The sequence below is a fragment of the Lynx canadensis genome, chromosome F1, assembly GCF_007474595.2.
Source record: "Lynx canadensis isolate LIC74 chromosome F1, mLynCan4.pri.v2, whole genome shotgun sequence".
In the NCBI taxonomy this organism is placed as follows: Eukaryota; Metazoa; Chordata; class Mammalia; order Carnivora; family Felidae; genus Lynx; species Lynx canadensis.
The window spans coordinates 44,046,693-44,071,658 of NC_044319.2; the positions used below are offsets into that span (position 1 = coordinate 44,046,693).

Here is a 24,966-nt window from a genome sequence, read left to right on the forward strand (position 1 = left end):
TTCAACGTTTTTTATTTATTTTTGGGACAGAGAGAGACAGAGCATGAACGGGGGAGGGGCAGAGAGAGAGGGAGACACAGAATCGGAAACAGGCTCCAGGCTCTGAGCCATCAGCCCAGAGCCTGACGCGGGGCTCGAACTCACGGACCGCGAGATCGTGACCTGGCTGAAGTCGGACGCTTAACTGACTGCGCCACCCAGGCGCCCCTGGAGCAAGGATTTTGAATGGTTAGTCAGTTTCCCTAGCCACATCTCAGAAGCAAAAGAAAGTCTTGTTTGGAAAAAATAATATCGTCCTGTATCTTACATTATTAAATAATCTTTTCTTATAAAATGCTCAGTATGCAGTGAAAAATGACCAGACTCATGAGGTGATATGACAATAAGATTTGAAACCAAGAGAAATAACAGACAATAGAAACAGATCCACAGACGATCCAGATCATGGAGCTATCAGACATGGATTAAAAAATAGCTTTTGCACAATAGGCTTACAAGTAAGAAAAATCCAAATGATAATTCTGGCAGAGATCTGAAACTTAAGAAAACGATATAATGACAATTATAAAACGAAAAATATATAATAAATGAATGTAAGAGAATATTGGATGGGTCTCATGCAGCTGGAGGAAAAAAAAGAATTAGTAAACTAATAGCAGTAGAAGAAAATATCCAGAAGGAAGCACAGAGACCAAAATTATTTTTTTTAATTTGAAAAAGGATACTAGTGATATAAGGAATCCCACATAGAAAAAAATCTAACATACTTAGTAATCAGAGGTCCAGAAGGAGAGAATGGAGATATCAGTATAAAAGCAATATTTAAACACATAATGTTTCATTCTTTCCCCAAACTACAAAATATATCAAACTACAGATTCAGGAAGTACTTTGAACTGTGCAGAATAAATCAAGAAAACCACACCATAGGCACATCATATTGAAATTGACCAAGAAACAAAGACAAAAAGAAAATCTTAAAAAAAAAAAAAGAAAGAAAAGAAAATCTTAAGAGCAACCAAAGAGAAAACAAAGATCTATTATCTTCAGTGGAGAATCCATAAGACCATAAGACAGCTGAATTTTCAGTTGGTGGGAGGGGTGGGGGGGGCATGGAGAAAGGAAGCCAGACAAATGGATTATTCCTGAACTATTTTAAGACAGATTTAAGACAAAAGCAAAGGTAGGGATAAGAGCAGAAAAGTAATGTACGTAAATTGTCTATGTTCTGACAAATAGAAATAAATAAAAATGAGAGGAGAAGAGAGGAAGGCATATAGAAAAGAGAATAGAGTCAGGTTGTCACAGAGTTGATGCACAGGTGTCAAAAGAGTCTTTAAAGCTGACAAGACAAATAGTAGTAGACTAGGTAAGAAAAAAAGGGGGCTACAGATATTATAAAAGTATTAGTATCAAGATAACCTCTAGGACAAAAGTATATACTCTCAAATGGGGGGGGAAAGCAAAAAGAAAAAACAAAGAACTATAGAATGAATATAGCGTAATAAAAACAGTAAAAATAATATAAAATCATGGGGTTGAGACTGAGTGTATCAGCGATATATAGATATAAATGAGCTGAAATTCACCTAAATAAAAGAAAAATATTTTCAGGCTTGCTCTCAAGCAGAAATACAACTCTGCTGCATATATGAGACATACCTTAAACCAAAAGGATTCACAAAAGTTAAAATTATCAGGATGACTGAAAAACACATCCAAAGAAGTTCTCAGTAATGTTATTTGTAAGTCTCAAACAACTACCAAAATGCCCATTAGAAGAAGAATGGGTAATACAGACTGTGGTATAGTCATATGGTGGACCACTACTGTAGATATTTCTAAGAATATATGAATTAAAGGTACATATAACAACACTCATGAATCTCATGATCACAATTTTGAGCAAAAGAGGCACAGAACAAGAGTACATAGTATATGATGTCATCTTAACGGTTTTTTTTTAAGATGTGTTTCATCTATATTGAGGTATAAATGGCATATAAAACTGCAAGATATCAAATCATGATATATGATTTGATATATGTATACATTGTGAAAGCTTTCCCCCTCATCTAGTGAAATTAACACACTCATCACCTCACATAATGTATCTTTTTGTGGGGAGAGGGTGAGAACATTTAAGTTCTCTTTTCTCAGTGAATTTTAGTTATACAATACAGTGCTATATATGATTACTGTGACCATAGATTCCTTCTGCTTGTTTTTAAACTTGGTATTATGATTCCATCTGTATGAAGTTCATAAACAGGCAGGCAGAAGGACTCTATGGTGATAGTAGTCAGGATTGTGGTCCCCTTGAGGGAGGGTGATGGGAAAGGGGCCACGAAGGGGCTTCTCGCACATCAGAGCACTGTTTCTTGAGCTAGGTGACAGTTGCATGGTTTTGTCTGCTTTGTTGAAAAAATTTTAAGATGGATACGTTACCGAGTTGTGTCTTTTTGTATATATATGTTACGTTTTAACAAAAGGCTTACATTTAAAAATAAATGTTCACAAGAATAAAAACAAAGCATAGGGTAAAGGCCCTATGGAATATTGTATTTAGAGTCACTGGAGAAAGTGATTTTAAATTCCAATTTATATCAGTACTGTCTCTAGGCTCTTAAAGGCCATTTCCTTTTCCTTATGATACCTCAGGGTTGCTCCCTCAATTTGTTTTTGCCACGACCACATTAAAAATAGAGTTCAAAAAAACAGGATAGAGAACTCAGAAGTTGATCCTAAATTCACACAGGAATTTAGCATCGAGTAAGAGCATGTTATTTCAAATTGGTGGGATAGGAGAGAAGAATGGATTTTTTAATAACTAGTTTTGAGACAACTGGGTAGCCATTTGGAAAAATTTAAATTGGATCCTTATCTTCCTCTGTAAGTCAGAGTAAATTTTAGATGGGTTAAACTATACATGTAAAAAACGAAACCATAAAAATAGTAAAAGAAAACATGGGAGAATATTTTTTGATAAGACTAATGCTGTAACTCCTGAGTTTTGGAGCCACCCCATGTGAATATAATCTAAACATGACAGAAAATTCAGAAGCTATGTGAGTAAAGATCGACACATTCTTGGGCACCTGCGTTGCTCAGTCAGTTAAGTGACCGACTTCAGCTCAGGTCACGATCTCACGGGTTCGTGGGTTCGAGCCCCACGTGGGGCTCTGTGCTGACAGCTCAGAGCCTGGAGCCTGCTTCAGATTCTGTGTCACCCTCTCTCTCTGCCCCTCCCCCACTCGTGCTGTGTCTCTGTCTCTCAGAAATAAATGTTAAAATTTTTTTAAAAAAAGATTGATACATTCTGAATGTTCTGCCTGATTAAAAAATATAAAGTGAGGGGCGCCTGGGTGGCGCAGTCGGTTAAGCGTCCGACTTCAGCCAGGTCACGATCTCGCGGTCCGTGAGTTCGAGCCCCGAGTCGGGCTCTGGGCTGATGGCTCAGAGCCTGGAGCCTGTTTCCGATTCTGTGTCTCCCTCTCTCTCTGCCCCTCCCCCGTTCATGCTCTGTCTCTTTCTGTCCCAAAAAAATAAACGTTGAAAAAAAAAATATATAAAGTGAAAAGATGAACTGGGAAATGTATTTGTAGCATATGATAGAGTGCTCATTTCTTTTATAAAGTGCTCACACAGTCAATAAAAAGTAAAAAAAAAAAAAAAAAAAATCAGTAACCCAAAAGAAACTATGAACAAAGCACATAAACTAAACAAATAAAATAACACAGACTTATTGCAACATACAAGCATACCAATGTAGGAAAAGATGCCTGGATCTCACTCACCAGAGAAAAAGGCAAATTCAGTCACAACTATAGCACTTACAGTTTCACATATTACATAAGAAGCACTTGCTAATATATTAGCAATATATTAGCAACATATTATATGCCGTTCTCACAGTACAGGGCAGCAGGAAGCAGTCTTATTCATTGTAGGTTGGGCAACATCTGAAAGGAATTTGAAATGTATATACCCTTTGACCTAGCAGTTCCCTTCCAGGACTTTATTCTATAGAAATACTTGTGTGTGCATTCAAAACAGCATTGTTTATGGTAGCAAAAAATTAGGAACAATGGCAGGGACCATGAAAAGGGGACTGGTTGGATAAATCAAAGCACAGCCATCCAGTGGAATGCTGTACAGCCAGTGGAAGAAGGTGCCGACGGATGTGTACTAATGTGAAAAGTTCTCCATGATACACTGTTAGATGAAAAGAAACATGGTAGAGAGACACATTTAAAAAAAAATGTTTTATAAACGTTTATTTATTTTTGAGAGAGAAACAGAGCACGAGCCAGGGAGAAGCAGAAAGAAGGAGACACAGTTCTAAGCAGGCTCCAGGCTCTGAGCTGTCAGTATAGAGCCCGACTCGAGGCTCAAACTCACGAACTGCAAGATCATGACCTGAGCCAAAGTCAGATGCTCAACAACTTAGCCACCCAGGCACCCCTAGAGAGCCACATTTTAAAGAGGGGGGAGGATGCATATACATGCTGCTTGTTTACAGACAGCAGATTTCTGGACAGATGTATGAGAAAATTAGTACCAGTGTTTCCTCAGAGGTACAGAACTTTGAGGCAAGGTCTGGGATAGGAGAGAAACTTCTCATTGTTTACTCTTTAAAAGTGGCCTGTGTGTGTCCCTGTCCCTCTCGCCGCCCAGTGGCTGTTATACCCATTTTGGAAAACATAAGACAAAACCACTTCTGTCCAGAGTGATTCTTAGCAGAGATGCATTGCCATTTGGGGTGTGTCGTATCCTTGTCCCTTTGGACTAAATGCCAGTAGCACTTCCCCGATCATTGTGCGACCCCAAAATGCCCTGTTGGTTTCTCAACTCCCCCAGGCTATGGGGTGGGGCTGGGGGTGGTGCTGTTTAAGAACCTGCCCCTCTTCAGGGTTTCTCAGTTCCCAGGTTCTGTTGGCCTCTCAGGGGCTTCACATGGGCAGCTGTGGACCTTCACCTGGTGGAGAACCTAGTAAATGTCCTTTCCCTGACTCAGCGTTTTCAGCCATTAACAGTGGAGCTGACTGACCTGGGCCGTGACTGGTTAGGGAGCTCTAACTATCCAGAACTGCACCTTTCCTGGGGAGAGGTGTAGCGCTCAGGCTTTGATAATGGTGGGCAAGAGTTTAGGAAGCAGGATTTGGGCCCCCTTCTTCTGGAGGGTTGGCTGCATCCTAAAAGGACTGGGTGTGCTATTCTTCCGCGGTGTTTGCTTTTTAGCTTTGTTGTAACAGTAACAACAAAAATCCTCCTGCACTGTTCTGTGCCAGCAGAGTTTCCTGAGCTGGAAGGAACAGATGTTTCAGTTGGAAACTGGCATCTGTCTCGCCCGACGCTGTGCTGTGCACTGCCTCCCAAGCTGAGGCCCGTGTAGCACTGAATGAGCATTGCTTCTCTCACGAGACTCGTGGTGAAGAACCTACCAAACCCTGGTCTTGCTGGAGTCCGTCAGGAGGGCAGACATGGAGGGCGAGCCGTGATCTCCCTGGACGGGGGGTGGGGGGGGGGTGGGGAACGGTGCTCCTGCCTTGTCTGTTTCTCGCAGTGGCCGAGAGATGACTCTGGTCCTCCTGAAACAGGAGGAAAGCTTCTGAGACACCAGAGAAACCCTAAGCCTTTAGGATCCTGTTGTCTCTCAGGGTCTTACAGCCCTGACACAGCCAGAACAAACCCAGAAATAGGGATTCTTTATTTTGAGTAGTTTCTGGTGCAGTGCATTGAGCGGGTGCCTTCTGTTACAATTTTTTTTTTTCCCCTAAGTGGCACACTAAATCAGGAAATTCCCACCTTTCCCCAACCTCCTAGATTTTCTCCTTTTTTTAAACCTGGGTTCTCTTTCATTCTTTTTCTTTTAGCTTCCCTTCCCCTGCCTCCCCTCATGACCACCACCACCCCTCACTCCTGCTTCATGGGTGGGGTGCCCCCAAAGCACTTCCTCCCAGCATTTGGGATAGTGCTTACTTATGCTGACTTTTTAAAACATTTTAAGTAACATGTATTGCTTTTTTCTAATTAAAAAAGCAACATGTTTATCATAAAACAATTTGGAAAATATAGGAAAGCAAAATGAAGAAAATAATAATTACCAAGAGATTCATTACTCCCCACCCCTTTTTTTTTATTTGGGAGAAAGAGGGAGAACATGCGCGGGGGGAGCGGAGCAGAGCGGGGGACAGAGAGAGAATCCCAAGCAGGCTCCATGCTCATTGCAGGGCCCGACATGGAGCTTGATCCCACGACCCTGGAATCATGACCCGAGCTGAATTTGAGTTGGTGCTCAACTGACTGAGCCATTCAGGCGCCCCAATACCCTTTTTTTTTTTTTGAAAGTATCATTTTCTCTCTCTCTTTGCAGCCACAAACTCCTTCACTCCACTTTTTACATCTTTGAGAATTTGGGAATTGGCACACAGATGGTTGGAGGTCTCTGGTGCTCTGTGTTATAAGAGTACTGAAGTATCAGGGTGCCTGGGTGACTCAGTCGGTTAAACGACCGATTCTTGGTTTTGGCTCAGGTCATGGTCTCACGGTTCATGAGTTCAAGCCCCGTATCTGGCTCTGTGCTGACAGTGCGGAGCCTGCCTGGAATTCTCTCTCTCCCTCTGTCTCTGCGCCTTTCCCGTTCTCTCTCTCTTTCTCAAAATAAATAAACCAAAAAAAAAAAAAGAAAGAAAAAAGAGTACCGAAGTATCACAGGCAGCCCTTGGCTTTGCTTTGAAGCCTTGAAGAATGGGAGGGGCTTTGCAGCTCTGGAGGACATTTGGCTCCAGTCCCCTTCCGAGGAGAGTGGTTTCTGGGAGGGAGGAACGAGCAGAAGTAGTGGCATGTACTGGATGGTGCAGGAATTTTCCTCCCTCATACCTGGTCAGCTTTTGCTCTTGGACAGAGGAAGAGGATGTCTAGGGATTTGTGTTTTCCACTAGCATTCAGAACTCTGTCACCCTGGCCCTTCCTCTCTGTCCTTGCATTTTTAGGGCAGAACCTCTTTGTTGTGAAATCCTGATTATTCACGATGTTGAGTTTTTCAGAGAAGAATTGGGATCCAGAGTGAGAACCCTTCTGCTGGAAGCTCTGAACTATTGCTCTTGGCTAATTCCTGGCAGATTCTGACCGTAGGAATAAGTGGCAGAGAGGTCTGATGTCACTTCAGACTGGCACAGGCCTTAGAGCCCCTCTTGGGAACAGCAAACGAGATTGACCCTCAGCATTAAAGGCTTCTGGGAGAACTTTTCATTTTCTCAAAATCCCTTCTGTGGGTAGATATTATGTTGAGAGGTGAGAATTTACAAGCTTTTCCTCCGGGTGCCTGGGTAGCTCAGACAGTTAAGCATCTGACTCTTGATTTCGGCTCAGGTCATGATCTCACAGTTCGTGGGTTTGAGCCCTGCATCGGGCTCTGTGCTGACAGCTCAGAGCCCGGAGTCTGCTTCAGATTGTGTGTCTCCCTCTCTCTCTGCCCCTCCTCTGCTCACATTCATTCTGTCTGTCTGTCTGTCTCTCTCTCTCTCTCTGAAGAATAAATGGTTACAGGCTTTTCCAGTTGATGCCATTGTTGTGATATCAGTTATATGTTTCTACAAAGACAGTTAGATGTTGGGCTTGGGAGTGTATTCGTCATGGGGCAGACAGCTTTGCAGTGCTCCTTTGTGCCCAAATGCTTTGATTATTTTTTTCCATTCTTTCTCCCGGTCGATTCTGATACCTTAGTATACCTAATACCTATACCAAATCAGGAGGTACTTTTAGTCTTTATTCTCTTTCGGAAAATTCTATATCTTTCAGAACAGGAGAAAAGAGAAACAAGCAGGCTTATTAATAACTATGGCGGTTTTAAAAAAATCTTGCAGATTATAATTTTTCGGAGAAGAATGTGATGTAAAGATTCTTTCTGCTACCCTTCCTGCCAGACGGCTCTTCAGGAAGCATATATTCCTGAGCATTGCTGGCAGTCGTCTCCTCTCTCTCTCTCTCTCTCTCTCTCTCTCTGCTTCTGTCTTACATTCTTTAACTTTCTTCTTTGACCATTCTGGGCTGGGGGTGGCAAACGAATCCAAAGAAGCTGTTAAGAGTGACCTTTGGTTCGGCATAGCTTCTTTATTATGATTCTCTCTTTTTTTTTTTTTAATTAAAAACATGTTCTTATTATTTATTTTTGAGAGAGAGAGAGACAGAGACAGAGTGCCAGTGGGGGAGGGGCAGAGACAGAGGGAGACACAGAATCCAAATCAGCTCCAGGCTCTGAGCCATCAGCACAGAGCCCGACACGGGGCTTGAACTCACGAACCGCGAGATCATGACCTGAGCCGGAGTCGGACGCTCAACCGACTGAGCCACCCAGGTTCCCCTATTCTGTGTCTCTAATCAAAGAGTCTCTGCTAGATTTTCCCAAAAGTTCCCTCTTGGCGTGTGGATAGGAGCCCACTGTGGTTTGGATGGATCAGGGCTCTGACCACTGGCTTTTTGTCTTTCTGCACCAGGCATAGGGGTAGGTGCTCAATAAAGCTTTGTTAGATTGAAGTGGTTAGAATTAAATATGAAATTTATGTGATTTTATATTCAAATTAAGTCTTTTCCTAGTAAGTGACTTTTCAGATTCTATATTGCTGCTCCAACGATTGTCATTTCCTGAATTTTCCTTTCTTTTTTCCTTTGCACCCATTTGCTTCCACTGTTCCAAATTTAGGCATGTTGGAAGTGAGAAATAACTTTGTTGAATTAAATTGTTCAGTCAGGGAAAAATAAGGGAAATGGCTTAAACCATCAGAACCTTTTGTCTGGGTTTTAGAATCAGAAAGTGGAGACTGTGGTGGAGCACAAAGGACCGAAAGTGACAGGAATACCTGGCTGTGCTTTTAATCCCAATTTGCCTTAGAGCATCCATCTGCCTGGTGACTGCAGGCCTTCCAGACTCCTTGGGTTTAACCCCCACAGGCAATGGCTCCTGTGGGGTGGGTGGGGGAGTACTCTTCCCTTCCAGGAGGCCTTCCAGAGCCTTCTAGGCCTACCCAGCCCCTTTCTCCTCCTCCCCTTCAGCTCTTGGCCCTCGGCTTCCCATGTCCATTCCCCACACACCAAGCAGTGAAAGTGAGGCAAAAGAGCCATTAGCTTTCTGTCTGTCCTGCTTTCAGTCTGCTTCCCAAGGCGGCAGGAAGTACAATCGAGCCCCTTTCAGCCCCTTCTATGTGGGCGTTAGACTGAAGGTTTAACTTCTCCTTCTTCATGAAAATGCACATTAGCTATTCAGAGACTTAATCTCCTAATGATTTGTGTATGTTGGTAAAGAGGAAAAGCCATCATGCCTGCCCGGTATACTCAGATGTTCCCTTTGGTACACTGATGGCAGGATTTCAAACGCGAAGGACCATTTAATTTAATTTTGCAGATGGCAGGAGGAACTGCAGGAAGCTTGGTCACAATATGCCCCCTCCCTGGAGAGTAGCTTCAGTAAATTCAGGTTGCCTGAGGGGCTGGGATGTGAGGAATCTAACCCTCTGCCTTCTTTCCCTTCCCCTCCATCATAAAATATATTTTTGGGGGAGGGCAGGGAGAGGAAAGGCAATTGTGTGGGTTGAAAAGCCAGTGACTGATGTGAGATTGCCATTTGTAGTGATGCTCTCTGGACATATGGATTATGACCAACTACAGATTAACCCGTTCCCTCTTTAATTGTTTTATGGCCTCATCCTTCTGAAATTGCCCCCTTGTGGCCTGAAATCCTTTCTGGGGTTTTCCTTAGTCTGGGGGCTGTGCTTGCCATTGAGAAATAAATCTCCCCGTGTCCTGGGCACTGGGTCCTCATTGACACTGAGGAGAGGACCAATGGGAAATCTCTTAACTTCTTATTTTATTTTTAGGGTGATATCCTTCCACAGAGAAGCATGTCCAGGATCCTGAATCATTACTGCATACAGTGGGAGATTTGCTGCCCGGTCCTGTTAAGGTCTCACGATTGGAAGTCCAAGCTGTTGGCTTTTTAGGCTAGCCCCCAAAATGTGTTCATGTATCACCCTTGGGCCCTGTAGACGCACCCAAGATCGTGGTGGTTTTCACAGTCTGGCCATTAGATAAATTTGATTTCAAGTGTTGCCCGAATGAGGAGAAATTGTTTCTCTTCATGTTTCCGAGCCACGCGGCTCTATGAAGACATCTGTGTTAGATAGGTACAAACCTGTTTTTCCATAAATCATTCTAGATGTAGCTCTATGCATTCAGAGGCTTGACAAAAATATCTTCCTAAAACTTCTGTTTGTTTCTTCTCAGGTAAAGGAAACATAAATAGCTCACAGATAAGTTGTGAGCTTTTAAAAGTTTCTGGTTTTTTTGCAAGCATCTTTCCTTTCTTTGCTCTTTTCTCTTCATTTGTACTGACTGCCATTCCCAGCTGCAGAAAACTACTCTTCTATGAAAACAGAGGAGGAGCTGATGGTATTAATTTATGCTTTGGGCTTAACTGTTCCAGCTGAGTGTAAATGAGCATTTGTAGTTCAGTCATTCATCTCCATCTGTGCCTAGGAAGCCCTGTCCTTGTTTTAGCCATCACCAAGTAGGTGAGGAGATAGTTATAATCTATGCCTTAGATTTATTCATTTATTTATTCACTCACTCACCTGTCCATTCAACAGGTATTTACTGATCATCTGTCATACTCAGATGTGTTGGAAGGAGGTGACAGGGTGTAAGTGGATATTGGGGAAGGAGCATTTCAGGCAGGGGTAACAGCCAGTGCAAAGGACCTGGTGTAGGGCCCTAAGACCCAAGTGTGCTTGCTGTATTTGAGAAGTAACAAGGAAGCCACTGTGGCTGAAGCAGAGTGGTCTGGTGGGGGAGTTGGGGAGTAGCAGGAGATGAGGTCAGAGAGGAGGGTATGTAGGGGAAAGACATGTTTGGTCATGTTATGCCATGTAGGCCATTGGCTTGTACTCTCTAAATATCTTGTGTATATCTATATCTGTCTACATATCTCCATCGACATCTGTATCTGTATGCGTATCATACTAGGGATCATCAGATCTCACAGCCTTCCATCTCTTCCATGTTCTTAACTCCATACCATAAAGTCTCTCTTTAGGAGTTGGGGCAGAGGGGAGGGAGATTGATCATGAGGCAGGATATAGGAAGACTTTCATTAAGCTTTGCTGGAGGCCTGTGGGACCTGTGCTTTTTGAAACTCGGCAAACTGGGGAGATTCCTCCCCGACCTGTCCCTGGCACACAGAGCAGGAGGACTGCGTGGCTTTCTCTTAATCCAGCCTCTCCCCTTTCTGTGTTTCAAGAATCTCAAATATGATTTCTGGCATATTTGGCATAATTTTAGTCGCTTTCTCAAGGTGTTTCCCCACTGTTAGCCCTTCTCCCCCAGAGAGCATCCTGAAATACCATATGTTCTCATTCTCCTTTCCGGCAGCATCCAAGTGAGGAAGTGGGAGAGAAAGCACCCTGCAGCTCCCGTCCTGGAAGAGAGGGGCTCCTGCGTCACTTTTCCTTACCCACGTGCATACCCACAAAGGCGTCATCAGAGGCTCCCTAGGGAGGAATTTCTTTAGGGGAAGGAGTTCTCTCTTGGCCTCACTGGGTACTGGACGTGTCTGGGTCCAGCTTAGCTCCAGTCTTTTGACAGAGTCCCTGTTTCTTTGTGCTAATCGTGGTGGTGTGGTTTTCCACGGGAGGATATGGGATGGTTTATTCTAGATGAGAATTCTTGTGTACCTGATTTGCTGTTTGCTTTCTTTAAACATTTTTTAATGTTTATTTTTGTTTAATTGTTTTGAATGTTTTTATTTATTTTTGAGACAGAGAGAGACAGAGCATGAGCAGGGGAGGGGCAGAGAGAGAGAGACACCCACAGAATCCGAAGCAGGCTCCAGGCTCCGAGCTGTCAGCACAGAGCCTGACGTGGGGCTCAAACTCACGGACTGTGAGATCATGACCTGAGCTGAAGTCGGACACTTAACCGACAGAGCCACCCAGGCGCCCCAGTGTTTGTTTATTTTTGAATGAGAGATAGAGACAGAGAAGTGAGTGGGGGGCGGCAAAGAGAGAGCGAGATACAGAACATGAAGCAGGTTGCAGGCTCTGAGCCGTCAGCACAGAGCCCTGTGCGGGGCTTGAACTTGTGAACCGTGAGATTATGACCTGAGCCGAACGAAGTCAGACACCTAACCAACTGAGCCTTCCAAACACCCTTGTTCGCTGTCTTTTTAAGAGCTGCTGTGTTACTGTCTGGAGTCCCTAGATTGATGTTGAAAACACTGACCAGACCCCTGTCCACAGACCAGTGTTTTTCTGATCGCAAATTGTGACCCCTTTACTGGGTGGGGCATGAACCCAATTTAATCGACCAGTCACCAGCTTTTTTGAAAACGTAAGTAGAATAGGATAAAGGAAAGATAGAAAATATCAGAGTGAATTGGATGTAGAATCAGTACATATTGTTGCATCAAACATTTCTTAGAGATGTGTGTTTGGGTGTGGGTGTGAGTGGGTGTGTGTATGTGGGTGTGGGGGGGTGGGTGTGTGGGGGGGTGTGCATGCGTGCGTGAGTGCCCATGCATGTGCATATTGGATCACTATGTAATATGTATTGCTCATTATGAGCCATAGTCAGAAAAAGTGAAACATGGTCTCAGACTGTCCACAAATTGTGTTTGCTTAGTATGTGACTGTTGAGGACAGATGAGAAGTGAGTGGCTCAGAAGGTTTTGTCTCCATGAGATGAAAGTAGAAATTCAAATGACGGTGTTTAGTTAGAAAAGCAACCGAGATTAGGTTCATTACTCCTCTATGAAGGAACATTATGCTGTTCAGGTCAACAGGAACTAAGCTTGTTGTTTCTCTCTGCACAAAGAATTATGCAATTTCCAGTGGGAACTCCCCTCTGGAGGTGGAGAGGGAAGGGGAAGGAAGAGCAGAGAAAGAGGCTGTTAGGCAGAAATCTTCATTGTGAGTCTAGTGGACCCAGGAGCTGCACGTAGTTAATTCGGAGGCTTTGTTGGAATCTGCCCGAGATTCATTGTTGAAGACAGGGAAAGCACAACTCATTTCCATTTATTTCAATTCAGCATTTATGCCAGCTCTGCGCTAGGTGCTGGGATGTAACAATGAATAAGACATGGTCTTGGACTTGTGGCACCCCTAGCCTGGCAGGGAAGACAGATGTAAATTGCTAATTACCGTACATTGTGCTGAGTGTCATAATAGAGAGTGTGTATAAAATGCTCCGGGATAGAGCTTATGAATTAGAGGAACTACGCTTTCAGGTTTCGTTCTGAGAAATGTGCCATTTAATAATAGAGAACTGGAATTGGGGTTTCTTATCTGAAAGTTGGAGAAGTCACTCTGTTGGAAAGGAAAATGAAATTTCTCAGAGAATCAGGTTCATCCATTCAGGCTACCGTGTTACTTTGTGTCTTCTACTCTAAACGTATTTTGCTATTTTTAAATAATTATTTTCCAATACATTTAGACCTAACCCCTGCCCGGAAAGTCTGGAGACACATAAAATAATTAAAACAATTTTTATAATGTCCTTAGAAAAACACTGACAAGCAGAACAGTGGGAACTTGAGTGCTTCCTCTGTTGGAACCCACAACACTTTGCTTTTGCTTTCTCATTGATCTGTAACATCAGTAGTAACTTTCTGGGACATGTAAAAATCATGACTAATTCTACGTGTGAAATATCAAGTCACAGAGTGTGTTCAAGGTCTAGAACCCCGGGGCTCCCAAATCCAGGCTAATTTACTTCTGTCAACTGCAAATGGCCCATGACTGGGGAACCAGACTGAATCGAGAGCTGAGTTTTAATGTCTTTTGTTTAGTTTTTGTTTTATGAAGTTCAGTTTTTTTTTTTTTTATTGTCAGCTGACTTCCTTGTGAATTTTGTTCCTGCTGACAAATTCTGAATATGCCCATCTATGGATTTGAACAGCAGACTGTTTTTTTTTCCAGAGGTGTGAAATAATTGGGCAGCCTTATAACTGTAGACATACTGTATGTTATGAAGCATTTTCTTCTTGTGCCTTTCTGGGATTGAGGAAGAGCAGCTGGTCAAATCCTTTCCACTTATATCGTTTGAGACATGGCCTTCAAATGGTGTGAGGTGGGTAGGCAGAAGATAAATACTTACCACAGATTCTCGGATGAGGAAAGTGAAACCCAGAGACCCAAATCTTCTGACTCATGCAAATATCCTGCCACCGCCTCTAAATGTCTTAAGTGATGGCACTGATCTACATGTTGGATCAGAACTTGTGTTGCTTTTGTTGTTATTGTTGCTTTGTTTTGCTAATATTTGGAAGCACTAGGCTTTTTGTGTTTTGGGGAGGTATTTGCATTTTACTTTATTTGGAAAATTCAGCTTGAGGGAATCATTACAAGAAGAGTCTTAGAAATCTTGAACCCTCTGAAAATAAAAGTCTCACATTTCCCCTCTACTCTGGCTCTCTGTTGGAGGAGAACACTTATGTCATTAAAAACACTGTAGTTTGCTTATCTCATTTCTACTTCATGTTCGTATTAATGGATTCCTATTGCTCTAAGGGAAAAAATGTGATTCTTCCTCAGACTGTTTGCAGTACTCTCCAGGCTTGACCCCTGCCTCTCTTTAACCAGTCTTGTATTCTTTCATTCTCCCACTTAAACTCTCTGTTCCAGCTACTCTGAATTTCTTAGATTATTTCGATTCTTTGCATGTATGTGGCTTTCTTCTCTTCCCTCTAGGCCTTTGAACATGCTATTCCCTCTGGGCTGGAACGCTTTTCCTGCCCTCTTCCTCTGGCTCCCTCCAATCCTTCAGGTCTTCTGGGAGCTCCTTACTGAGTCCTAGAATGTCCATTCTGACAGCATCCTCTTTTCCCCTTTTAAACATTTATTTATTATTGAGAGATAGGGAGAGGGACAGAGAGAGACAGAGCACGAGCATGGGAGGGGCAGAGAGAGGGGGAGACAGAATCTGAAGCAGGCTTCAGGCTCTGAGCTGTCAGCACAGAGCCCGACACGGGGCTCGAACTCACAAACCGTGAGATCGTGACCTGAGCCGAAGTCGGACGCTTAACTGACTGAGCCACCCAGGCGCCCCGTCTTTTCCCCTTTTAATGGACTCATCACACTGCAGTTACTTTCTATAGTCTGTCTTTTCTGGTAGACTAGTTTCCTTGGGAAGGCAAGCCTAGAGTCCCGAGAAAGGATGCTAGTTAAAATGACTGGAGGCTGCTTAAAAAGACTGGCATTTCCCAATGTTTTACAATTTATGAAGTCCTTTCAGAGTAATATAATTTTGTGAGCCCCCTCAGGAGCTTAAAAAATAATGTTGCCATTTTTATAAACTACGATAAAGAAGTGAATTTAAGTAAAACATTTTCTTTTATATCAACATTATTAAAATTCTGTTATGCAGCTTATTTTAATATAGACTTAAATTTTTAATAGCCTCCATTATATAAAAGGTAGTTTTTTTTCTTTCCTCATTTAACAAGTGATGTGCACCATTTAATTTATTTAAATAAATGATGTAACAAAGAAGGTGATTTGTCAAAAGTAAATTTAAAAATAAAATATTGTGCTTCGTTTGGGACCAAATATGCATTTAAGTGTAGTTGGAAATTTAATGATCTGTGAATACATGTTTTTAAAAATAAGAGAAGCCTATTTTCTTGACCAAATGTTTAGAAGTTTTGTATTTCACACTCTGAAAAAAATGACTTCTTCATATAATTTTTGAGTTTTCTTTCTAAATGGTGAGATACCACAGATGGTTCCAACTGCATATTTGTAAGGCAGCATAACACATTGTTGGTGTGGAATGCCTTTCTTCTAACTGTTGGAAAGCCAGTTTGGAGAGGGTTATCCCTGTGTCTCACGTCTTTAACATTGGACCCGTAAGACTGGATCAGATGAACGCTAACACAGGGAGGCTCTGGTGAAGATCATCTTGAAGGGAACTGAATGAATGACTTGATCCCATATTTATGCTTGTAACTGACAACCGCATTTCATCATTAGTGTTCTTAGGCTTCTTATTTGTTTGTTAATTTTAATGTTTGTTTATTTTTGAGAGAGAGAGAGAGACAGAGTGTGAGTGGGGGAGGGGCAGAGAGAGGGGGAGACACAGGATCCGAAGCAGGCTCCAGGCTCCGAGCTGTCAGCACAGAGCGCGACACAGGGCTCGAACCCACCAACCGTGAGGTCATGACCTGAGCCGAAGTCGGACGCTTATTGAGCCACCCAGGCTCCCCAGCCTTCTTGTTTTTAACCCATAGTTCAGTATGATTATATATTTTATGGCACGTGACAAAGAACTAAAACAATGAAAAAGTATAGAATGCTCAAAACCACCTTGGCCTAAACGGAGGTTGCAGGGGCTGGTGGGGAAGGGAGAATGGGGAGTTAGTGTTTAATGGGGACAGAGTTTCAGTTGGGGAGAGAAAAACATTCTGGAGATGGGTTGTGGTGATGGTTGCACAGCAGTGTGAATCTACTTAGTGCCACAGAACTGCACACTGAAAATTGGTTAAAGTGGTAAATTTTATATTGCGTGCATGTGACCACAATAAAAAACCACCTTGTTCTAGTTAGTGATGTTTGACTCATCACTGCTAACCATTGTGCACACTCATGTGATATTCAGAGGCTCTAAACTGTCCCATTTTAAAAGGAAGATTGGGAAAACATTTCTATTGTTGATTTTTTAAAAAGACAACGAGGCAGCTGCCATGACCGCTGTTGGCTGTGAGAAGGCTTTAGAAGACGTGTATCAGCTGCTGGGGACTCACGGTCTGCTGCTTGGTCAACAGCCTTAGAAAACGTAGGTGGAAGTGTCAGGAGACCAGGTTTTGAGTTCTACCCAGGGATGGATAACCTCTACAGTAAGGCCCGTGGATGCCAGGCTACTCGACCACGTTTCCAGAGTGAACAGGCTGTTGTTGCTTCCTTCCTGATCATGAAAAGAACAGAAGGTGCGGGTAATACCGGTGACAGGAATCTAAAGGAGAGACCCTGAAACCATGGCCTAGTTTTTGTGTGCCACTCATCCCTCATATTCGCCGTTGGGCCTCACTCATCAGTGACTGGGGGTGGTCCCGTGCCCTCCACTTTCCCCTGGGCCTCTTGGATGGGGAGGGAGCAGATCATGCCACTTGCTGACCGACACTGGTGGGTGTTGCCACGGGTTGGTTGAAGGGACAGGTCCATGAACGTTTCCTGGTGGTGTATGTGTCACTAGGGCTCACAGGGGCCCTTCATAATCTTCTCACTGGCCTGTGTGAGCTCTGTGACTCTATAGTCCTGGTTATTACGTGTTCAGAAAGCATGAGCATATTTGAAAGTGATTCTCTTATTTTCTGTGTAAGTATTACCAAGGCCATCACACTTTTTCATTTGTAGTATGCTAACAGACTCTGGCATCTGGATTATGGCAGCAATATTGAAAAAAATATTGCAATGGGAAGTGATATTTAGGAAAACCTTGCCAATTTACATTCTCACTGGGGAGCCTTGGCTTCACACTCTTTGGTCAGCCCTGGGCAATTAAAACTTTTGTTCCAGTAAAGGTTCCTCCTAAAAAGGTTTCATTAATTATGAAAAATGCCCTGTGGGCATTACATTGTGAACTCTTTTGTGGCTATCATAAATAATGGGGCAAAAACACTTGTCAAAATATGGTAGAGCTGATTAGATAATGCATCCCTCCTTTGATTTTTGGTTGATTTTCTGTTTGAATTTTTAAAGGAATAGCTATTGTGTCCTCATAAAATGGGAATGCTCATTATAAAAAATCCGAGCAAAACTGAGAAGTACAAAGAGGTTAGCAATTAATCGTTGGTAACGCCCGTTACACCAAAAGCATTCTTCACTCATTCATTCATTCATTCGTTCATTCATTCAATGAGTGTTCCTTGAATGAGTGCTGACTATGTGTTAGGCAGCAGGGATCAGCAATGAATAAAGCAAAGCCCTTGCTATCCTGGGGCTTATGTTCCGGTGGAAGGATAAGATGATAAATAAATACCTAAATAGATTTATAAATGCCATGAAGAAAAATAAAATGGGGTAAGGACATAGAGAGGATGTTTTAGGCGGAATGGACACAAAGACTTCTCTGAGAAGGTGACATCTGCAGAGAGCTGAGTGAAGTAAGGGAGCTAACCATGTGAATGTTGGGGAAGCATGCCCCAAACCAAGGGAAAGCATATGCAAAGGTCCTGAGGTGGGAGTGTACTTGGCGTGTTCTATGAACAGAGAGGCCAGTGTGGCTGGAGACCAGTGAGTAAGAGAGACTGGGGAGACAGTCATGGACTAGATTAGGGCTTTAGAAAGCCTTCAGCTTTTTTCTCCAATGGGAAGCTGTTGGAGGGTGATGAGCAGGGGGTAGACTACAGGGGAGTGAAGGTGGTAGCAGCAGGATCCTTAGGAAGCTTCCACAGTAGTTCAGAACAAAATGGTGCTGATTTGGACTAAATTAGGAATGGTGGAGGGTTAGGAAGTGGTTGGATGCTGGGCACATTTTGAAGATATAGCTAATTAAGGATTTGTTCATGAATTGGATTAGGAGTTTGAGAGAGAGAAAAGCATTAGTAATAGCTCCTAAGGGTTTTGGCCTGATGGATGAGTAGAGGTGCTTTAACAGAGATAGGGAACGTGGAAATCAGGGTGAGTATCAAGAACTCAGGTTTGGGCTTGTTAAGTTCTAAGTACCTATTAGCCATCCAAGAGGAAATGTTAAGTCATTTATAGTAGGCACGAGTTCAGGGAGCTGTCTAGACTGGAAATTCAAATCTGGGAATCACCAGGCACAGAACTGGAAGAGGTCTACTGAGAAGCAACTAGAGATGGAAAGAGGTGCTAGAACTGACCCGAGGAGTATTAGCAATTAGAGGTTAGGAGAGAGGAGGAAGGTCTGCTAAAGAAGTTGAGAATGTGTATCCAGGGGCATATGGGCATATCAGGGAGGATGGTATCCTGGGGCTGGGCAGTGATCCCCTCTGGTGGCATGGAGTAAGCCATGTGCTGAGAATCAGCCCTGTTTGGCACTGTGGAGGACATTCCTGCCATCACTGAGTGAAAAAAGCTCTGACTAGTGAGCTAAAGAGAAAAAGGGAAGAGAGAAAGTGGAGGGAGGGAGTGTGGACAGCCATTTTGAGTTTCCTTGTAAGGAGAAGGCAAGATGGAAAAAGTAGCTCCAGAGGAAGGGGGAGATCAAGGGAAATGTGTGTGTGTGTGTGTGTGTGTGTGTGTGTGTAATAAGATGGGGGAAAATATAAAATACTTGTTTCCTTATGGGAATGATCTGGTAGAGCAGAAATGATGATATAAAACATAAGTGTATGATTTTAGTGAGCAAGAAGTAATTTTATAAGAATGGCATTATGCCATATGTACTTTAAAAAATAAAAACAATTGAGTTTAATTTTGCTTGAATTTAGCAGCAGGAAAAAAAAACCCAACAACTCAGATGTGAAGGCAAAGGAACCGCTGACCGTCTTGTAAATGTTTCTTTGCCATGAAAGATCATAGCTCTTCTTACCAGCTCTCTCAAAGGCTAAGAAAATGATTAGAAAAATCTTGAGGGGGCTGAATTCATTATTAATATTTTAAACTACATTTTTAGCTAAATCTTCACTTCGAGACAAATTGGCTGATTCCTTGCCTGGCAGGATTAAGTGATTCATGTTCTTACACCTTCTTGTACCTCTCTTCCCCATCTCCCAATTTTTGTAGCTTGTCTGGATTTTTGTTTGTTTGTTTGGCAGGGTTTCTAACATTTACATTCTGCCCTGCACGCTCTCATGTGTTTGTTCTTGGTGTTGTGTCTACTGCGTGTTCTTTTACCACGGCGTCTGTGTTCCTGTGGTTTTGTTTTGATTTATCTGCTGGGTACAGGATTTCTGCTCCTCAGGAGGGGTTCATGGGTCTATATAGGCTGAGGTCTTCTGAGTGTGCCAATGTTGGTGTCTTTTTCACACTTGAACGGTGACTCAGCTTGCTGTAATATTCCTGGATCACAGTTATTCTGCCTCAGAATTTTTTTTTTAGAACATGGCTCCATCATCTTCAGGCCTCAATCGTTGTTGCTATGGAGAAATCTGACCCCTATTTTGTTAGAAGTGTTGCTGTTTCTCCACTACTTAAATGATTCTTAAATGATTCTTTCTTTATAGTTGAAGTTCAAGATTTTAGACGTCGTATGTCTTGATATTGATCGTTTCATGTACATTTCCTGGCATATGGTATGCTTTTTCTACCTGCAGATTTAGTTCTTTCATTTTAAAGAAATTGATCTGTATTATATTTTTTTGGTTATTTTTTTCTGTCCTGTGTGTCTTCTTTTGTGTTTACCATGAGAATCTTAAGCCTTTTTTTTTTTACATGCCATTAATTAGATTTTTTAAAACCTTTAATTTTGAAAAATTTCAACCTTCTAGAAAAGTAGGGAGAATAGTGTTATCAACCCGCATGTATCCATCGCCTTGCTTCGATAATCCTCAGCTCACGGCTGATCTTGTTTTATCTATATCCTGCAGCCCCCTGCACCTCCCTCCTCACTCTGAAGCAAATACCAAAACTTATCCACCTTGAATATTTTAGTACTTATCTTTGAGAGATAAGAACTCTTTTTTTTTTAACTTAACCACTAATAAAGTTCATCTATTCTGTTTTTAATCCATTTAGTATATATATATAATGACATTGCTTCATTGTGTTAGATCAGCAGTTTTTTTGCTCCAAAGATCCAGTGGGTGACTGTAGTTGCTGGGCGTCAAAATCAGGAAGGCGAAACCAAGGGGACGAGCGGGGAGCTCTCTCTGGTGTGAATGGTGATATGTTGGGTTGGGCGGTCACAGAAGCTGCATAGACAGGAAGTGCCCACTGTCTCCTTGGCATTCTCGGATTTCGAGTGTCCACGTGAACTGTGGAGGGAATGGGAGGAGGACCCAGAATGTCCAGTTTTTTTTTTTTCCAGCAAGAAGTGAAACTTATGCCCTTTCTGACTTAATAATAACCATGAAGAAGGAGCTGAGAGGTTTGAAGACTCTGTGTTCTAGTTCTGTTTTTGGTGGTCATGTGGTTTATTGCCGAGCTTTTTAAATCTGTAGGTCAAGAAATCAGTAGGTCATGAAATGAAATTAGTGGGCTGCAACCAGCATTTAAAAAGACAGAAAATGTGAGTTTGTGGCATGTAGTAAGGATATGTATTGTTTCAGGAAACTTCTGTTTTGTGTATGTGTGTGTGTGGAGGTCGGGGGGGGGGGGGGGATTGGCTTGTGAAAGTTTGGAAGCCACTAATTCAACTCCTATTTTTATACTTTCTTGTCCAGAAAGTTCTAGGATCAAAGAGCCCATGAGACAGATTTGATTTAGGTGTTGAACAAAAACACACATAGTACAATGTACTTGGAACTGTTCAAATTAGTTTACAAATATTAACTTATAAAATCTCTAAGAGGGTACTATTATCATGGAACTTTTACACAAGACGACATTGAGGCACAGAGCGGTTGAGTAAGTTGCCCAGAACACACAGCTAGTAAGTGGTGGAGCTGGCGTTTTGAGCCCAGCCAGACAGGTTTCCAAGCAGATTTTGCCCTGCTGCTTCTCCAGGTGAAAGCATCTCTAGGTGGGGGTATGGACTTCTTCCTGCTCTTGCCTTCAAGAAGAAATGAAATAAATACAGTGTTTTTAATTAATTAATTAATTTATTTATTTATTTATTATTAAGAATAAATAAAGGTGTTTTCCGACTCCACCCCCCCCATATATACTTAAACATTTAGAGCTAAGATAGTGAGAATGAAGACTTTTATTTGTTAAATTGAAGAAATTCAGGGATTCCCTTTTATTAACCAATATTGCCAACCTAGAACTGTAGGATTCCAATGTGAACAATAACCAAACGAGTCCATATATCAGCCTTATACACAGATGCAGGGGAGTGGTTAAGAGCGCTGATTATAGAATTAAACCCATCTAGGTTCAAATCCTGTCGTGATCTGTGACTATCTGGGTGACCTCAGGCAATTAACTAACCTCTGAAGTCAGTAGTCAGTAGTCCTTTGTCTGTAAAGTGGGAGGGATCGTGGTTGACTTTGGAGGAGGCTTACCGGGCACCAGGCATGTAGTAAGTCCTTTATCTCTTCTACCCTTCGTAACAACTCACTGGTGTGGCTGCTGTTACAAGCTCCATTTTATAGTTAGTGAAACAGACTTACAGAGATTAAGTATCTTATCCAGGGACACACAATTAGCTTGTGGCAGAGCTAGAGTTGAAGCTCAGGTCTTTCCAAATGCAGAGTCCTCACTCTTAACCACTCTGCTTTACTGCAAGCTTACCCCATAGGGACGTTTTGAGGATTAAATGAGATCATGTGCCTTTACACTTGAATAGTGACTCGACTTTCTATGAGCTTGCTTGGCTCATAGTAAGTACCGAATAAATGGTTTCCGTGCTCACTATTGAATGTGTAAGACGTGCCTGTGTGTAACTTTTGTGGAGACAGTTTACCTTTCCAGAGAAAATAAACTGTAGTCAACTAAATCAGTTCTTACAACCAACCAATCACTTCACATCTATATTGAGTTCTTGAAAAATAATTGGTTAGCTATTCTCAGGGATCTCCTAAGCAGATACTTTCACTGGAATACATTTCATCAAGGAAGGGACTGTCTACACAGCATCTAGAACAGTGCCTGGCACGTGGTGAGTATCTTAGTCTGGATTTCTTAGAAAATAGAGCTGGAGGCACAAGCTTACGCTTTATTTGGGAGAGCCATTCCAGGGAAGCCGGAATGAGGAGGAGAGGGAAGTGAAAAATGGCAGGGAAGGAGAGCAAATATAAGGGACTGCTTGTAAACTGGCTACAGGTTTGTGAGAGACTGATGGTTTGTCTTGTGGGACATCTTCAGAGAAATTACGCGAAGCTACTGCACCTCTGAACAGTTCACTGGGGAAAGGATGGAGAAGATGCCATTTGTCCGCTCCATCTCCTATTGGTTGAAGGTTGACTACATGGAGCTTCGGCTCTCCTGTGCTTCTTGGTCACATGGCTGGTGGCCGAGGAGGTCCCTGTGAACCTATGCCTCAGTGGCAACAAGGAAACCCTGGGCTGGGACTTGAGAGGCACGCTGCACGGGTACAGGGCAAGGCGCTGTCAGGCTGGCCCACTAACAACTTGAAGGACCAGTGGTTCCAGCCGGTCAGCCAGGCAGTTGTGTTCATCTTGGGCGATGTATAAACTGGGTCTGGCATAGTAGGCTCTCGATAGTGATAGACTCCTAACTGCCAAAGGGAACAAACTCTGCCCTGCTTTCTTATTTAAGTGATTTGCAGTTACTGACACTTGCAGATACCTCTTTCACTCTTGCTCTACTCTCCCATCTCCTCTTCCTATGCTTTCCACCTAAATGGGGGTGTCGCCAGGCCTAGGCTTACTTCTCGTTCATTCTGCATGATTTCTATGGGCCACTGTGTTCACTTGTATAATTAATTTCATACTTCCGTCTACTTGCTGATGGCTCCCAAATGTCTGTTTCCAGACTTGGCCTCTCCTGGGAGCTCCAGACTGGAGAATAAAACTGTCTTTTCCAACAGGAAGTTCCACAGGTACTTCAAAGGCCAAGTGAATATCCTGGTCCTCCACGATCATCTTTGTTTATGCCTCTTCCCAGCAACGAACAGGTGCTCAGTCCGTGCTTGTGGAACTAAAACTGGAATAATGTGCTGATACTACGTGCCAAGCTGGATCCTGCACAGAATGAAATAAACCTTCCAGAGCCAGCTCTCTAGGAATTTAGGGTCTGGATTTTAATATTGATCCAGTTTGTTTTCAGTTCGATTGTGTTGGAGGCTTGAGCAACATACAGTTTACCGTTGTCCATTACTGTCGTGAACGTTTGGTCTTTTGAGGATTTGATTGGTAGGAGATTGCTTGGGTTTTGAGCATAACTCCCTTATGCTACCCTTTTGCGAGACTCTCCTTACCTTGCTTTGTTCACGTTTATAGAGCTTTTTTGAACCTTGGTTGTATCTGATCTGGATCTTTTTGAACCTTGGTTGTATCTGATCTGCATCTTGCTCCCCTCTCTGCTCCTGACCCCCATCTCAGCCCATACCCTTTTGACTGCAGTGTGGCACTCAGAGCCTGCTGACCGGATCTGCCCATTCCTACCTCCTTCCCTTTGCTTTCCATCTTCTGTCACCGTTATATCTCCATAAATCCTTCTCAGCTCAAGGCCCCAAGATGGGCTCAAGTCCACACTGGCTTATACTGACCTCCTCCTCTCTGAGCATCTCAGCCATTAGTTTGCACGTAGCATGCACGGACTTATCCTGTTGAATACTTTTGCATTTAGTTCCCTTATTTCCCAATCCCTTTTGGATTGTAAACTGCTTGAGAGTAAGACAATGTCTTATATTTTCTTTTGTGGTCCAGTGATTCATTCATCACTCAGATCTTTGCACAGAGGCAAAGATTTGCTGGATTTCTTGGTTGATTGCTGTGGTCCTTGAGAACCAACATCTAGTTAGCCTTCAGCAATAAATCAGGGCCATCAGGTGACATTTCCCAGAGGAACTGTTGGTCATCTCATCACATTAATACAAGTTAATTCTGGACTTCGGACTACAGGGATTTTGTTGCTTAAACATCTCAGGCAAGGCCTATGAGCTAAAATTACTACTTTGGCGTTCGATGTGGCAGCTTGTTCATTTGGGAGCCTTTTGTCTTTGACTTTCCATTGAGTCACTTGAGAGAGCCAAGGTGGCTTGCCAGAGCAGTCGCCATGATTAAAGTTCATTGAGACATTCCCCTTCACATCCTCCTGCCCCATTGGCTTTACGAGGTTCCTTTCTATATCTTCACTGGAGGGCTTGCAAGTTAATGGATGACTGCGTGTCCTTTGGAAACTCTTAGGGCTGTTTTTCTCCTCTTCCTTCCCACTGGCTGGTTTCTCTTGG

General features: G+C 42.8%; 1 protein-coding gene and 1 long non-coding RNA gene across 8 annotated transcripts in view; one reads left to right on the forward strand and one right to left on the reverse strand.

Moving 5' to 3' along the window:
• Positions 1-24,966, forward strand: part of SRGAP2 (SLIT-ROBO Rho GTPase activating protein 2) — a 234,440-nt gene that overhangs the window by 57,728 nt on the left and 151,746 nt on the right. The window lies entirely within an intron of this gene.
• LOC115505355 lies at positions 3,575-16,600 on the reverse strand. Its single transcript, XR_003965993.1, has 3 exons — positions 16,448-16,600; positions 5,422-5,425; positions 3,575-3,586 (listed from the first exon to the last, which is right to left on the reverse strand). It is a non-coding gene; the product is annotated as an uncharacterized LOC115505355 (long non-coding RNA).